The sequence below is a fragment of the Myxocyprinus asiaticus genome, chromosome 29, assembly GCF_019703515.2.
Source record: "Myxocyprinus asiaticus isolate MX2 ecotype Aquarium Trade chromosome 29, UBuf_Myxa_2, whole genome shotgun sequence".
Lineage (NCBI taxonomy): Eukaryota > Metazoa > Chordata > Actinopteri > Cypriniformes > Catostomidae > Myxocyprinus > Myxocyprinus asiaticus.
Genome location: NC_059372.1, coordinates 42,715,303 through 42,733,718, shown reverse-complemented (window position 1 = coordinate 42,733,718; position 18,416 = coordinate 42,715,303). Strand labels below are relative to the sequence as shown.

Genomic DNA, 18,416 nt, shown 5'->3' with positions numbered 1-18,416 from the left:
AGCCACTCATGTAGAACACTGCAGGATAATCCTACATGAGCTTCAGACACTCTCCAACACCAAGACTGCACAAGAATCCAGTACAGAGCATGATCAAATAAAGAAAATAATAGTGAGAAATCACCAGTTGGAGCTGTGCTGGGATATTTGGATCATTTTATTCATAAAAAGTCAGATCATTTGTTTGTGAATGGGTCCGCCGTCGGTAAGTTCATAGTGTGTTTTCTCAAAACTAAGTGCAAGATTTGTTCCTTGTCTTTATGAGCGGACGAATGTGTCCTTGTGATCGTTATTGCTTGGGGTCTTTTGCCATTTGTAATAGATTTTTGATTTATGTGTTGTGCAAAACCACTGAAAGACTGCAGAATATGCTGCTAGCAATGGACATTGGGGTCCAGAAGAGAAAATTCTTATATTTTGATACATCCTTTTATTTGAATACAGATTTTCATGATATATTATGTTATCAGCATAACAGTTTGAGTGAAAAGTTGCATTGAAAAATTGACATGAATTTCAGAATTTCTTTGTATTTGGTATGTCCCTCTTTTGCTTTGTTGGGCTCCATTTGCTGGCATGAACTCCAAAAAACTTGTTTAAAACCAGATGATCTTGTAATCCCAGAAAGATTTTACATTATTACCTTTTATTGTGAAAAATATTTCAAAATCCTTAAACTTTTCCAACAGGATCCCACTGGTCAAGAAAAACCTGGAAGATCAGAGATCTTTAAAAAAGTAATTGAAACTGATAAAATCTTATGACAATTTCTATAGTGAATATAATTTTTTTTCTTAAAACATTTCATCAGCTAGATAATGCTCTTGTGTAGAGTAACACATGCTTGCAAGCCATTGTTATATGATTTGTAAGCGAATCGTTCTTTTGAGTCAGGTCAAAATGATTTACAAATCAGTCTGAATGATTAATTGGTGAATCAGCAAATTAAATCTGAATTCAATTGATTTGTAAAAGTCTGTATCCAGAAACATAAATGCCTGGAAAGGTCATTTAATTAGTCAAAAAGTCTGTGAATCCTGTTGTAGGTTTATATAAAGAAAATGTCATATTTTCAATGTGATCTCACACTTTTGGACCCCACTGTATATCAGAGCCAAGATACAAATTAACCAAGTGATAAGTATTGGATGTATTGCAAAATGTTCAGATGACTGTATCATTTTACATCGGTATATAAGTGTTATTCTTGCCACCTGTTCAAGTGAATTTTTGGCTCCTCTGCTAATGTTTTTGGTATAAACTTGGACCATCAGTGTGATTAATGTGTGAATGACTGGCGAAACAGTCTTTTGGTTTAAAGAGTTTTGATTTAATATTAGGCTATATTGTTGCTGGATTCTCAGACAATTTTATTCAGTTTATCAAATCTGTAATGCAGCAATTAAACCCTAAGCAGCTTCATGAAGTTCTTTATGGAAGTTCTGCAAGTGTTATCCCACAAATAACACATGTACCAGCAATTGTGTGGAAAATCCCATAGAAAAGAAAAATCCCAAATGAGATCTCTTTATTATCTCAATTATTTTGATTGAGACCAAAAGGAACAAATGGAGACTTTTTCTGAGGTTTCCTCCTTCTCAGATGTTTCTCCTGAGAAAAAGACCCCAGCAATCAATCTCACTTGTGTCTATCTTCTAGAGTTTCAGACTGGCCAAGACACCAAAGTCTGCAATCAAAATTCAGAGATCTCAAAATCAACTCAAACATTTCTCTTCAAATTCTTCCAAGAACAAATGATCACAGCTATGCTATCCACATTCATTTTATAGCTCTGTTCTCTTACTTTATGTTAACAATTTTCTGATTTGTTTCTAGATTTATTTCTCTTAACCCTTCCATGGTCTTAACTATCAAACACATAGTAAGTACATACATGCAGACACCCACAAACTCCCATTGACAACAGACACAAATGCAAACACAAAAATACAGTTCTGCAAAAAAAAGTAGTATAAGCAAATTGTTGTTTGAATATGTTCCTGAATATTGATGATAAAATGTTTTACATCATTTCAAACCTGAGGTTCTTAGCCTTTCAAATGACACCAAGATGTAGTCCATTCAGAAGCCGAGATATTCCACAAAGTATGGGGAAAGGGCGGGGCTTCCAAAAAAGACTGGATGTCTATGGGCGGAGTCACAAACTACTTTAGGGCACCCCCTGCTTTTCAGATCTGTATGTTACGAAAGAAAGCGATAGAAAAAACAAATTTTTTTTAGTGTTTGCTGCCATCTAGTGGACTGATCTAAGTCTAAAAGTATAACAGAGCATTTATTACAAGATTTTTGAAGCTGTGTTGAGGCGTCCCCTGCCTTTCAGAACTGTAATTGGAATAGATTAGATAATAAAATATAATAAAAAAAAAAAAAAAAAAAACATTCTAGTGTTAGCTGGCACCTAGACAAACGATTTCAGACCAAAAGTAGAGAGATAGAGCAAACAGAGCCTGTATTATAAGCTTTTGAAATTGAACATAAAACAGGGACAATTAACCCTTAAGGACAACGTAGGGATTTTTTTTGTATCTTTGTGTTCAGATCACCAATGTGGAGGATCTCATGAAGTTTCAGGCCAAAAACTTAAAGTTAATGTATATCAGTGTTAAAAATTCAAAAGGATCAAACTGACCCACAAGTCCAAAGAATGGTTAAGGCATTTTAGGAGAGACATCTGAGACAATGTTGATGAAATAAAACTTCTAGTCTCATGAGCTATTAAACAGCAACCTCTGAGCAATAATTTGTGGTTTTTTACCTTATTCTCCCTTGTCTATATACTATGGTAATCTAAGTATACAGGTGCATCTCAATAAATTAGAATGTCGTGGAAAAGTTCATTTATTTCAGTAATTCAACTCAAATTGTGAAATTCGTGTATTAAATAAATTCAATGCACACAGACTGAAGTAGTTTAAGTCTTTGGTTCTTTTAATTGTGATGATTTTGGCTCACATTTAACAAAAACCCACCAATTCACTATCTCAAAAAATTAGAATATATCATAAGACCAATAAAAAAAACATTTTTAGTGAATTGTTGGCCTTCTGGAAAGTATGTTCATTTACTCTATATGTACTCAATACTTGGTAGGGGCTCCTTTTGCTTTAATCACTGCCTCAATTCGGCGTGGCATGGAGGTGATCAGTTTGTGGCACTGCTGAGGTGGTATGGAAGCCCAGGTTTCTTTGACAGTGGCCTTCAGCTCATCTGCATTTTTTGGTCTCTTGTTTCTCATTTTCCTCTTGACAATACCCCATAGATTCTCTATGGGGTTCAGGTCTGGTGAGTTTGCTGGCCAGTCAAGCACACCAACACCATGGTCATTTAACCAACTTTTGGTGCTTTTGGCAGTGTGGGCAGGTGCCAAATCCTGCTGGAAAATGAAATCAGCATCTTTAAAAAGCTGGTCAGCAGAAGGAAGCCTGAAGTGCTCCAAAATTTCTTGGTAAACGGGTGCAGTGACTTTGGTTTTCAAAAAACACAATGGACCAACACCAGCAGATGACATTGCACCCCAAATCATCACAGACTGTGGAAACTTAACACTGGACTTCAAGCAACTTGGGCTATGAGCTTCTCCACCCTTCCTCCAGACTCTAGGACCTTGGTTTCCAAATGAAATACAAAACTTGCTCTCATCTGAAAAGAGGACTTTGGAACACTGGGCAACAGTCCAGTTCTTCTTCTCCTTAGCCCAGGTAAGACGCCTCTGACGTTGTCTGTGGTTCAGGAGTGGCTTTACAAGAGGAATACGACAACTGTAGCCAAATTCCTTGACATGTCTGTGTGTGGTGGCTCTTGATGCCTTGACCCCAGCCTCAGTCCATTCCTTGTGAAGTTCACCCAAATTCTTGAATCAATTTTGCTTGACAATCATAAGGCTGCGGTTCTCTCGGTTGGTTGTGCATCTTTTTCTTCCACACTTTTTCCTTCCACTCAACTTTCTGTTAACATGCTTGGATACAGCACTCTGTGAACAGCCAGCTTCTTTAGCAATGAATGTTTGTGGCTTACCCTCCTTGTGAAGGGTGTCAATGATTGTCTTCTGGACAACTGTCAGATCAGCAGTCTTCCCCATGATTGTGTAGCCTAGTGAACCAAACTGAGAGACCATTTTGAAGGCTCAGGAAACTTTGCAGGTGTTTTGAGTTGATTAGCTGATTGGCATGTCACCATATTCTAATTTTTTGAGATAGTGAATTGGTGGGTTTTTGTTAAATGTGAGCCAAAATCATCACAATTAAAAGAACCAAAGACTTAAACTACTTCAGTCTGTGTGCATTGAATTTATTTAATACACGAGTTTCACAATTTGAGTTGAATTACTGAAATAAATGAACTTTTCCACGACATTCTAATTTATTGAGATGCACCTGTATATCAGTGTCTAAATATAAATCAATAACCTCTTATGGTATGTTTAATACAATTCAAAAACTCATATATAGAGCTTAATCCATTAGCAAATTTGTATTGATTTACAAAAACAATACCCGATACTGAAGTGGATTCAGCATGTTTTGCAGTGGGTGATTATGGTTATAAAACAGGGTGTCTAATAATTATGCAGCATATATAATTACGATTATTGGTTTTTCACATGCTGACATGTTCTGTGTCGCTGTTTTCCTGATTCCCTCACTGGTCGCACCAGATGTTTGTCACTGTAATTAGTATTTTGTTAGTCAGTTTTAAAAAAGGATTTTTGCTGCTTGTTTGATTTACTTAATTAAAATAAACTAAAGCAACTCCATTCTAGAACATTTTGTCAACAACTTGATTTTATTGTGTTCTATCCATTTAAATATGTAAAATGGTCAAGTTTAGTGAATACTCAACACTTTTTGTGGCGTTAATGTAGCATTGATGAACCTGGCAAGGGGATTTCCATTTCCCAGCATGCTGTTTTGAAATTAAGTATTATTTTATGAATTTTTTTACAAGATAAGAATAGGCAACCCGATCTCATGAAAATTTGTACATATTTCGTATGATTTCATATGATTTTGTTTGTATGAATTCGTATGATTTCATCATGTGCAAATGGCCGGGTGTGTAATGCGGAAGCGTGAGTTCCGTGCGCGAGGTGTCAAGGACATGTTTATTAATATTATGCCCTTACCCAAACCCCTTATCTAAACTTAATCAATCAGTAGAGAGTGTAAACATGACAGGAAGCTGCTGTGTGTGACAGAAGCAAATAATTGTCGCATATTAGATGGAAACGATGACCAGCGACGTCACTGGCTTTAGTGAAAGTCATACGAATTCATACAAGTGCAGTCGTACGATATCATATGAATTGGCCAAATTTAGAAAAGTCCTACAAATCCTGATGATTTCGCCATGAGAGTGTGTTGGAATAGGAGTAGATTTGTCAGTGTTTAATGTTGTGTTATATTGGTATTTAAAAAGAGTGTCTGTTAGGCTGGAGTTTTGGTGGTTACCATTTTGTGGTGAAAAATGGCACTTGTGCTTAGGTTGATGAACTTTCACTTTCAAGTGATGTTTGATTCGAGTGCTGCTTACTTCTATAAGCAGTTGCTATCAAATTGAAAGTGCAACAGTTTCAGTGTCCTTACACTTGTTCACCTCGCTTATAAATTAAAGATTGATAAAATAATTTAAGTTGGACCAACAAAAAAAAAGTATTGAATAAACCTTAGTAAATTGAATTTGACGAACCTAATGAAGTTGAGGTAAAACTGATATAGTACATTAATTTGATCTAATTCAGCTTAATTAAGACTTAATCTAAATGAATGATATTAAATTACTTGGAAAATATTTCTACAATTAAGCAACCTAGTCTCATATAAATGTCACTTTAACAACATTTTAGCAACCTGACTTTTACGTGCCACGTTTCACATTTCTATGCAGGTTCTTGGTGAAAATTAACACTAGAGGAGCTACAACAACTGTGCGTTTTATTCACTTTCACACAAATCACCAGTACACCTGCTTATTTAGACATAGTAAACACTTATTTTTCACACTATTACTCACACACTGTTATGTTAGGACATCGAAACACTTTTACTCTAATGCATCATTTGAAAAACTATACATTTTAACGCTTGTATTATAGACCCATCTACATTTACACACTTATTCCAATGTTATTAGCTTCTGCAGTAGCTTACCTGATAGAGTGTTGGACTTTGGACTCGGAAGACCAAGGCTCAAGCCCAGCCAAGCACACAAGCTGACACGTGAGCCGAAAGTGTCATAGAAGCGACACTTAATGACGTAGTCGCTTCAGAAAATTTGCTTTTCATGCTGCATTTGCCTTTTTCACACTATCGGTTAGGTTTAGGATAAGGATGTCTGTTTTGTTTACCTCTTATTTGCATTTATGACACTATCGGTGAGATTTAGGTGTTGGTTTAGGATAAGGATGTCTGTTTTGTTCACCTTTCATTTGCTTTTAGGACACTATTGGTTAGGTTTAGGTTAAAGTTTTAGGTTATTAAGGTACGTTTTACTCATTAAAACCTTCATCTAATCTTCACCTTGAAAACCTTGTCTGATTATGACACAATTCCACTCGCTTTTGGCGCCTTCCACTGTACATTTCATTAGGAAACTGCAGCAAAACGTGTAATTAAGCATGTAATTTCGTTTTCACAAAGATTTTGCCACGGTCATGTAATGTTCATGAGATCAGGTTGCAGGTAAGTAAGGGTAATGACAAATGTTTTGAGTGTGAATGAACAATTTCTGTTCAAATGTCAGAGTAACTGAAGCAGTCATTATTTTTTAGTTCTAAAACACAAACACCATTTTGTCTCTCTTTGGAGCTCATCATCATTATCAGGGGTTTCAAACGTTTTTGTCAGCTGAACCCGCATTGACAAATTACTTGAAGCATTCCTTGAGGTTTTAAAGATGGAGCAAGCCTAAATCTCATTTAATCATGTATCATAACTTCATTTTGTTTTGATTAAACTAAATTAATTTATATATATATATATATATATATATATATATATATATATATATATATATATATATATATATATATATATTATTATTATTATTATTATTATTATTATTATTATTTTACAAATTTTTATTGTTTAATTCAACTTTGGCATTTCTATCACAAAGCCTCAGTTGGGAAACCACTGTCCATTAAATGTTGTCTTTAATGGCTGCGAGCTCGCATACCCTGAAATTGAAACCCAGCTGCTACAACCCATTACTGAACATAATGTTACTGAGATCACCGTCGTCTCTATGATGTATGCATTCCTTTACCTATCTTTCTATGTTATGATTTAAATGGCAACTGGGCAACCACAAATGAGATATGTAATTGAAATATGAATCAGTCCTCTGCCATCATCATAAGTGTCATCTAGCATGTGGCTTCATCCAAATGTATTTGTCAGGTAGCAAATGTTTTGAATGTGCCTACAATTATGACACATTAGGCAAATAATAGTTATGAAGCAGTAAAGCTTTCATGATATGATTCATGGGCAATTTTCACTCGAATTAGCAAGACCTTGTTTTAAGCATGCATATTGATTTTCCAACATTACAAAAGAGCAAAATTGCTCATAACAGCAAAATATATTGCATTTACAACAGTTAACTATTACTGTTTTGGTATCTCATTGCTGTAAACAAGAAACATGCGTAAAGACAGTTTAACCCGTTTGGTGTTCGTTATTTTTGATGGAAGAAATATTAGCAACCGGAGACATTAGCATCGGGCAATTTTTAGTTAACTAGAAGAAATTCTGAGCTGTTCACACCCAGTCATGATTAATTTATTCTGTGAGTAAAAACTGCTTTTATAGGCTACTGATATGACTGGACTCCTCATCGCATGTGAACATTTAAAAAGCGTACTCTCTCTGGACCCCTGGACTGCAGGGCTGGTGGGAACTGTGGTGGAGAGAGACAGACTGGAATGAAAATTTGAGAGAGAGTCAGTGTACCATTGTTTCTGTGATTTTTTTTGCACCTCGAATGAGCTGTCTGTGTCCAAAAGAAAGTGACGTCACTGTATTAACAATTAGTTCAGTTCGGTTCTGTACACACTATGTGGATTTAAAGGAATGTTTCACATTCAATACAAGTTAGGGTCAATTAAAACAGCATTTGTGTTGCCCCTCATATATAAATATATATATATATATATATATATATATATATATATATATATATATATATATATATATATATATCAGTACTGTGCAAAAGTCTTAGGCACATAAGATGTTTCACAAAAGCATTTGTCTTAAGATGGTTATTTATATCTGCTACTTTAGTGTGTCAATAGGAAATATAAATGTTAGACTCCCAAACATTACTTTTGCAAATAGAAAAGATTAGAATAGAAGAACAGGGAGCCCTGCAACAGATGTCATGGCCCCCACAAAGCCCCCCACTGAACATCGTGTCAGTCTGAGATTACATAAAGAGACAGAAGCAATTGAGACAGCCTAAATAGACAGAAGAACTGTGATGAATTCTCCAAGAGGCTTGGAACATCCTATCTGCCAACAACCAAGAAAAACTGTGTCCAGGTGTACCTAGGAGAATTGGGGCTGTTTTAAAAGCAAAGGTGGTCACACCGAATATTGATTTAGCTTTTTTATATTTACTGGACTTTGCATGACATTAAGTGATAAATGAAAACTAATTATGTCATTATTTTTCAAGATATCCTCACTATGCAACATTTTTCACAAGTGCCTAAAAGTTTTTCACAGTACTGTATATAAAAAAATTCACTGAGAGTAAAGCTACAATGGAAGTGAATGGGGACAATCTGTAAACATTAGAATACACGCTGTCTTAAAGGTGTAGCAACAATACGTAAACAATGACCACGTTTACATGCACTGAAGAAAACGGTTTATTCCAGGGTTTTTGCAGTAAGTGGTGTTCTGAAACGCTAATTTCCTTACACCATTTAAGGGATTAAGAGAAAGCGGTATAGCAGACCTAGGTTTCTCCTCGAGAATGAGGCTTATGATATGGTCATGTAAACACATAAGCCATGTTCTTACAGGTTTTTGGGGAGTGCCATTACGAAAATTGAGAGTACATTGCAAATTTGCCACAAACTTGCCGCAAATTCACCACTGATCATTTTCACATGCAAATGAGCTTTGCGGTAAAGTTGCTGCAAATTGTTCATTGTTGCCAAAGGTTTGCCGGAGATTCACCACTACTGGAGAAGAGCTGCAAACTTCTGGCAAACATTTGCGGTGAATCAAAAGCTCATTTGCATGTGAAAATAATTAGCAGAAAATTTGCTGCAGATTTCCGGCAGGTTTGCGGCTAGTTTAGATTTTTTGTAAGGGTGCACATGTGTGTGGAACAGACTGAATAACAAATGTCATAGGATGGAGCCCAACAACAAGTCAACAAAATATTTCTGGGAGTACAGTGGGAAAAGCATATACAGTACACAATTAACTATACCCATTTATAAACACCACTGTAAAATATTGACGGTCCCTCACGTTCGTGTATATGCGCTGGTACATTGTGGGAATCCCGGAGTTTTATGTAAAGGGAAACCCCACTAATTAAGCGCAATTCTGCTGCAGGACGCGATAGAAAGTTAAGGAAACAAACACAGCAACAACTCTGGAATATCTGGAAATGAAGCGAAGCAACAGAGAATAAAATAGTGAAGTCTTCCTCGGATACCATGTTTGTTATTTACATAAGCGTCATGGGGAAATTACGTTGCTATGGAGAAAGCTGCTTACTGACTGAGCTGCATGTATACGGGAGTAAAGAGTACACCGCTTATACAGTAAACTGAAAGCTGCTTTCTTGCAATAACCCGCTTTCTGGTGTCCATGTAAACGTAGTGATTATATGTGTTAACATGATTTTAGTGTGATAAAATTGCTTGTCTTTCCTGTGGAAAGTTATATCCAAGACCAGGATTACAGGGTTTTGTTGTCATGACAATGAAGTTGTAATACTGGATATAACTAATATTTGGTGTTTGTGTTTGCATATACAGGTAAGGTTAGTAAGCAATTTTATCACACTAAAATCATGTTAACATATATCATGTTTACGTCTTGTGGCTATACTTTTGAATGTTATTTGAGCATAACTTGTACTGAACCTGAAACAATTAAAGGGGTCATGAAGTGCTATTTTTTATAATTTTATTATCTTCCCTGAGGTACAAAGATAATGTTATGAAAGTTTTTTTGCACCAAAACAGTCACAATTTAGTAATACATGATCATTTTCCACCCTGTCTCTGGCCCTCTGTCTCAAACGATCGGTTTTGGCTTAAAGGTGCAATATGTAAAATTGTTCATGTAATATTTACCTTTTTTTTTGCAAATGTGTAAACGGCTTGTAACGCAACTTAAAAAATGAGCCCTTCCCGGACTTCCTAGGTTGCCTATTAAAGCCTGTAGACTGATTTTCATGCGAAGGGAGCGGGTCGCTTTTGCCGGGAAAATCCAAAGGATGTGACGTTTATGCGCGCTCCCGAGAGCCTTGCCTCAGACAGTAATCGCTTCTCTTCCGCCATTCAACAGTGACAACAAACTGCAACACAAGGTAACGTTATCTTGAGATGGAATCCAGCAAACGTCCGGCTCCCAGCACAACACCGACTCCTACACAATCTCAGAGTAAGCCAAAAAAATAATAAAATAAATTTACTGAATCCCGTCTGGCTAAGCGGGAATGTGATCGTGGTCAAGCGAAAACTAGAGTGAACACTGGCAGGACACTTGATTCCTGGAGGGACCTTCGTTCAGTTTTGGGGATCAAAACCATCCCTGAATTGTTGTTCTTCTTATTAGACAGGGAAGCTTACATAACTGTAAAGCATGTGAAATATAGTGCCATAAGGATTGATCTGTGTCATTTTAGCTAACTTGATCTTGCCTGCTAACGCTGACGAATTGCAAGCTACTTTGCTTCATAACTTTCAAATAATTTCAACGATCTTCTCTTTATACTAAAAGTCAGGTATGCTGATTCACAGTAACTAACATAATGTTAATCTGTAATTATTCAGCAAGGTAAACTATAATAACACATGAAGTGAATACTAGACAATGTTCAAGATAATGCAAAAAGCTCCATTCTTTAGTGTAACATAACTTGGTTATACAGAAAATATATACAATATATTATTATAAAACAATAGCGCATCGATATATCAAAATGACAGTTGTGAAGAATCACATCAGTACTGATTTGTGTCAACATATTTATAATGTACAGTCTATTTTATAAACAGCTACTGTCATCATTCACCAGATTTAGCTAACAGCTATTGATAAAGCTGGCTAGCTAGCTAACACTGACTTAGGCTATTGTATAAATGCAGTCAATGTATCATTCAAAGAAAAGTGATAACTTCAAACTTCAGTCTTGCATAGTCAGACCTATATCCACACTTCAATATAACAGAGTCAAATATAATATACAGTCTCAAAGTTTGTAGTAAAACAATCATAACTGTGTACTTTTAATTATGCTACCTCATCTGTCAGCATGATACCGGTGAATCACGTTCAGTCTCTGTTTTGGTTGATGCTCGCGTCCCTGTGGAGTGTGTGCACGCGATCATGAGCAACAGGCTGCAGTTCACTTAATGGCCACAGGTGTCATTAATAGCAAGGGTTTCTGAATATTAAATATTGCACCTTTAAGAGCCTCCTTAAAACTTCAATGTAAACGCCCACTGTTCTGATTGGCTAACATCATTCAGCCCCTCAAATTCAGCAAACTCAATCGTAAGAATATTATAAAACAAAATTTACATATAATGCACATCCAACATATTGCATCTGAATATATTAAACTGTTCATCTTAAGCACAACTGTTAACACTCAGCACCATAAACTATCAAACAGTCATGACATTTTGAAATATTCGTGAATGAAATGCTTTACTTACGTTTTTGAAGTGTTTTTAACTGCCCCATTCTTCAATAACAGTTCCTTTGCAAAGCTTGAATCGTATTATGATCGTTCACAATGTGGTGAACAATCGGACCTGATGACATTCCATGAGACAGTTTATGGCAGAGGCCCTCTCTAACTGTCAAGGCAAAGAAGAGTGCCATTTTGATTGGATCGTGGCAGGACCAAGACAAATAAAAATGCCAAGCAGAGCCATCAGATAAGCTGCTCTGACAACTGCCAGATACTTCAGAAAGTAAGGCCCCTGACCTTCCAACATGTCCTTCTCATTGAAAAGACTTCTCATTGGTCCATGATCCTAAGGTTTGACCTAAGGCCAGAGGTGAGAAGGACCATAACATTCTTCAAGGCCTCTCGAAGCAGCATTAACTTACCATGTGGCAAAAGCTGAAACAAAGAAGCCACAAAGACAAGTCTTTACACACAAACTATTAGTCCTAAAATGGACACCAACTGCAACACATCTACTCCATGTTTGTTCACTGAACTGTTTATGTAAATTGCAATTGTTCAATTAGCACAATAGTTCACACAAACTGAACTATGTTGGTACAAATTAATGCATGCATAATATGTAATCTTTCAATATCATGTTTGGTCTCTATATCTTCATAAAAATGCCAAGAGTACTTTTGAAGAGGTTTGGAAAGGAAACAATACATAGATAAAACTAATGAACATTCTGTATCTATGTCCTGAGTGATAGGAGATGTAACAGATTACAAACCATCCAACATGCTAAGTCTCACTCCATGAGAGAGAGGATAACAGATCATCCAATGTTCTTAGTCTCCATCCGAGAGACAGAAGAAGATCGATCAAGTATCCTCTAAAATCCCTATACCAGGGAGATAACTACAGCAACAAGGTTTAGCTCTGGCGAGCAAACCTTCCCTTCAAGTTTCGTGCATCTGCATGTTCCAGATGATGAATCTTGCACCAGCATAAGGGCTGTATATCTTCATAAAAATGCCAAGAGTACTTTTGAAGAGGTTTGGAAAGGAAACAATACATAGATAAAACTTTAAAGACATTGTTCTAACTATGTACTTTAAAATATGCAAATGTTCCACACAGAAAGGAAGGTGAGACACACTGTGTGGGCCCCCTCAGATCCCAGCAGCCAATCATAACCCTGAAACAAGAAGCACCAAACTGAAATCCCCTCCTCATCAGGAAGGTATAAAACTATCCTCCGGATGACCACACCTTTGTCCTGAGTCCCTGTCCAGAGGGTCATTAACAGGATACACTTCTAAAACATGTTTGTTCTGGTCTCACGCTACGAGGGAGAGGCAGTAACAGAATAATAATGAACATTCTGTATCTATGTCCTGAGTGATAGGAGATGTAACAGATTACAAACCATCCAACATGCTAAGTCTCACTCCATGAGAGAGAGGATAACAGATCATCCAACTTTCTTAGTCTCCATCCGAGAGACAGAAGAAGATCGATCAAGTATCCTCTAAAATCCCAATACCAGGGAGATAACTACAGCGACAAGGTTTAGCTCTGGCGAGCAAACCTTCCCTTCATGTTTCGTGCATCTGCATTTTCCAGATGATGAATCTTGCACCAGCATAAGGGCTGTATATCTGCGTGTTCCAGATTGCAAGAACCCACTTGGTGCTTCCAGGAGATCAGCATTCCTCAGCTCCTTCGTGTCCAAGGCTGTTAAAATGAAATCCAGCTCCTTCCCCACTGTAAAGTGGCCCTGAGCCCCAGTGGAAGACATTTCCATAACTGAACTCATCAATCGATCAAGGTGAATGTAACTACTATCACTACTGAACCTCTTTCCAGAGACCTTGGCATTAGTGTATACTATCAGTTTATTATTATCTAATGTTCCTTAGATTGCATAACCTGTGAATCAGATGTCTTACAAATAATCTTTGAGTTATTTGTTTAAATAGAAATAAGTTTAATTAACAGTGAAACAGCAATTTATCTTTCATAAGATAATAGTCATACTTATGTATGGATATAGCCATTGCTACATCCAATTCAACCACTTACATCTTTCCAACCTATGCACTTTTATTTACCTATTGTTATATTTTAGCATATTAGCACCATTTTGTAGTTTTGCTTGTTATTCTTGTTTATCTTTTTGAAAATAAAACTCATTTTATTAAAAATGTGTGTTCCTTGTGTTGATGAGACAGAAGAGCTCTAAAGGGTTAGGCCGAAACTCATGAATCCTTCAGATTAATCAGCTTCCTCCAATTTACATATTTCTAATTTACTGAATGGTCCATTTGGATCATTCTTTTACTGTTAAGGTAAAACTCCTTAGCTGGTGCCCCGAGGATGGAGGGAGGGGCCAACTGATATTAATAATCACATACACCTTAAGTGAAGTGTGATCAAAAACCACCACATATTTTGGTGTCTTGTGTGAGGCCCAGTACATTTCAATTGCTGCCAGGGTGACTCTCTCTACAACAAACAATCGACACTGACATGAGCCGAAAAAAACGCGCACACATAGTCCAAAGAACAGTGAAATTATGTACACACATACTGAAGGCGCACTGAGGTGCACATTGCCAGAAACACACAGAAACGGTCAAAGGCGTCCATTGTCCATTATCAGAGATGTCCTATATATACATACATACACCAACAATTAAAAATAGCGCAGATGGGCGAAAGAACGCGTCCATGAGGTGTTTGTGCTCAAAGCAACACAGGCAGCAGCTGAATGAAAGAGAATTGCTCCTCTCTTTCAGAGTTGTAACTTGACACCACGTCTTTTAAAAGCGGCACGAGATACTATATGTATCAAGCGGTCAAAGATGTCTGTCTAGTGCATGAATATATTTAAAAATAATCCAAAATAGTCCAGATGGGTCCCCTTTGGTGTTATGATAGGAATAGTAAGCCATGGAAGGCCTGCTCTCTTGACCTGTGTAAATACAAATGAGCAATGTTTCGTGACGTCAAGAACAGACAGATTTAAAATGGGACGTTTCAGATGGGTGGCAACTATAAATGCTCTTTTTAGACTGGGGAGGAAGTTTTGAGCTCTGAAATTTACAGTATGTTTTTATAGTACAGTTACCTCTTATATGTCTAAATATCAAGGGAAATTTGATTCTCCATTTCATGACCCCTTTAAGGAGACTCTGAGCTGTGTGTATGTGGACTTTGATTGTGGCAACGTATACTGTAAAATTGATGTGGAAATGCACGTTTTAATATCAAATATTGCTGTTTTCATTTGCATGCAGTTTATTTCTCTTTCCATGATAGTCTTGAAGAACCAGCAGCCTGCTAATAGCATTAAGGCCCTGGCATACTCACAGCAAAGTGCTAATTAGTGCTTCCCTTAGAGCCAAAAAGAAGTTCAAAACAGCTGAACAACGCCACTGGGGAAGGTGATAAAAGGAGCATTTAAATATGAGAATGCACAAGACTACATGTAAAACATCAACTAATATGTCATTAAAATGTGTTATCAATAACTTCATGCCTCATTCTATGAGTAGAATTCACACGAGATCAGTAAAAGATACTTTTTTAACCACTCGATGGTGATTAAATTAATATATGCAGTAGATAGTGTGTAATTTATCTTGTTTACATTCTGCATTCATTGATGGCGCTAATGCACTAACATGCTATACGCGGCCATAATATGCGCCGGTTACACTCTGTTATTGTATTTTATGATGACACTGATACTACTGCAAAGATGGGTGAATAGAAGAGTGTTAATGGGCAGAATACAGACCAAAAATTATGATTAGAGAGGTATATCACACTTTAGGCAGATGTGTGAATGCCTTTCGCTGCAGAAGGCACATGAGTGAAGCAGGATAACAAACAACAGAGTGAATAGGTACTTAAGAATATGAGTAGATTTAATTACTTTTAAAGACTAATTAAACAAACAAACAAACAAAATCTCATGGTGTGTTCTTGGAAAATGTCTCTGCACGAACAATCATTCAGATGTAGGTAAGTTTGCTCCATCTCGCTAATAACTCAGCACACCGGTGTCTTCATGTTGATGGAACTCCAGGTAACACCTACCGATGATGTAGACCAATGACGGTAAGAAGGTGTTTAGCAGTCGGTGCAAAGTTTTCCTGAAAGTTCGCTCCAGCGAGCTGTTATGAGCCACCAAAACAAACTCAAAAAAACAGATTTTGTTCTAAATTATGTCACATCCAAATAATTAGTTCTTTGCTATGGTATGAAGCTTTGCTAGGAACAGAAAAATATTTTAGAGTTTATATGTGGACTAAATAGTAGCAATTAATGTGAAGGACTTGCTTATGAATTGCGATCTTGTGCTAGGACTTGGGGCTGATAGACCTAGACATCAGTGTAGACCAAAATGTGAAATGCTATGCAGAGAAGTTATTAGATCTGAGGTCCTTCAAGATGGCTGTCTGTGTAATTATTGGTTCCACTCTGTGTTTAATATGTGTGTCAACAGACTTTGGGGCTTAAGGAATCTGGGTTTTAGAAAGTGGGTTAAGGATGACTCATTAAACCATATTAATTTTTCCATTGCTCATGGGCACAGGCTTACTAGGTTATGCATCTTTGTGCTGTATATTGACCTCAAATGTAGTTTCTACCTAAGGTGGTTAGCTGTTCTGGCAGCCTGGCCAATCTGGTAAGGTTGGTCTGTTTTTGTGGATTTAGAGGGGATTGGGGTACTTGTCAGCTGGGAAACCAGATAGTGGACCTGCTAAACCAGTTAAAACCAGCTAAACACCCTACACTTTTTTTAAGCTGTTTTTTTTTTCTTCTTCCAGAATTTTTTTTTTTTTTCCCAGGCCCATGTTTTAGTTTTGTTGTGTCACAGAGGTTCTAAATAATTTCTGTTGACCACATATGCCACAATTATTTGTTCCCCATGACAAATAATTAGCTAGTTTCTGTTATGTGGTAGCCTAATTAGCTTTCAGTATATTTAGTCTTTGCTACATATAGTCAGCAAGCTTCATCAAATAAATTATTTCTATGTCATGATGGGGTCTTGATAAATGTGCCCACAGATTTTATTTTGTCTGTGTGATTTGCTGATAAAACTAAACTGCCATCATAAACGGAACGCTGGTGGGGCTGATGATTTTTTTTTTAATGAAGTGTGATAGAGCTGTATCACAATGAAGATGATAATATTGGTTCCCTTTCTGTCACTCACTCGATGTTGTGCCAATGTAGTGACACTAGGGGTCGCCCTTGGGAGCCCCAAACACCTCAGATCTTTGAGAAAAGGCCAATGAGAATTGGCGAGTGGAATTTGCAAAAGGAGCTGGCTCGCAGCCACTCATTCAGATTTTTTCTTCAGAGCCGAGCGGTCGTGTGTCAGCAAGCTGTCTTCCACTACCCATTCACCTCGACAGCGCTAAGAAAGTTTATATTCCTGCAAAGAGTATATTTTCTCTATTAGAGCAAACACATTGATATGAACGTCTTTTTAAAGATGCATTTTTTCAAGATGCCTTTCCGTCTTTGTGTGATTCCTGGATGCGGTCACTATCTCTCCGCTTCTGACAGCCACTGCCTCACGTGTCTGGGTTGTAATCACACTGGGGCAGCGTTCGTGGATGGTTCAGGTTCTCATTGCGAGAATATGACCATGGCAATGTTGCGGTTGCGGCTTTGCTTCTTCCGGGGGAAAGCCACTCTAGCCGCACCCCGCGCCGTGCCTTCTACCTCCGGGTACGAGGCCGGCCCGGCTGGTGCTGGAGGCAATTTTGGGAGTTCCGAGAGGAGACCAGCTCGCCCCAGGGCCAGCTGAGTGTTCCTTTCGGAGCTCCGGAGCGGGATGAGTGCTCGATCGCTGCATCGGAGTGCGTACTGGAGATGTCAGACACTGAGGACTCGACTGGGCTGCCACCTTCGGGTCGGCCTGCACAGTCTGAGGCTGATGGCGAGATGAATGCCATGCTTGCCAGGGCCACTGCGTGTGTCGGGTTGGAGTGGAACCCTTCCACCCTCCCCTGAGCCCTCGCGGCTAGATGATTGGTTCCTGGGTTCGGGGCGCTGCTCACAGCCAAGCCCCCCCCCCGGTACCTTTCTTCCCAGAAGTTCACGATGAGCTGACGAGGTCATGGAGGGCACCTTTTTCTTCCCGAATCTGACCTCCCAGCTCGCCTGCTCTCACTACCCTCGATGGCGGGGCGGCCCACGGGTATACGGAGGTCCCTCAGGTGGATAAGGCGGTTGCGGTGCACCTGTGCCCGCAAAGCGCAGCCACCTGGCAGGATCGCCTGGCACTCCCTTCCAAGGTCTGTAGGACGACGTCATCTCTGACGGCTAAAGCCTACAGTGCCGCTGGTCAGGCCGCCTCTGCCCTGCATGCCATGGCCCTTCTGCAAGTACACCAGGCCAAGGCACTAAAGAACTGCACGTGGGTAGTCCTGATCCCGATGTGATGCAGGAGCTGCACTTGGCGACCGACCTCTGACTGACGAAGGTCAAAG

The 18,416-nt window shown here is 38.2% G+C and overlaps 1 protein-coding gene across 3 annotated transcripts in view; it reads left to right on the top strand.

The window, feature by feature from the left end:
- LOC127419788 (protein kinase C and casein kinase substrate in neurons protein 1-like) overlaps window positions 1–18,416 on the top strand; it is a 90,325-nt gene that overhangs the window by 25,417 nt on the left and 46,492 nt on the right. The window contains exon 1 of one of the 3 annotated variants that reach the window (XM_051661520.1): window positions 50–205. The exons of the other annotated variants lie outside the window; for them this stretch is intronic. The gene's annotated coding sequence lies outside the window, so the exon portion shown is untranslated. Of the gene's footprint in view, window positions 1–49; window positions 206–18,416 lie in introns of those variants that run through there. 3 annotated transcript variants of the gene reach the window in all.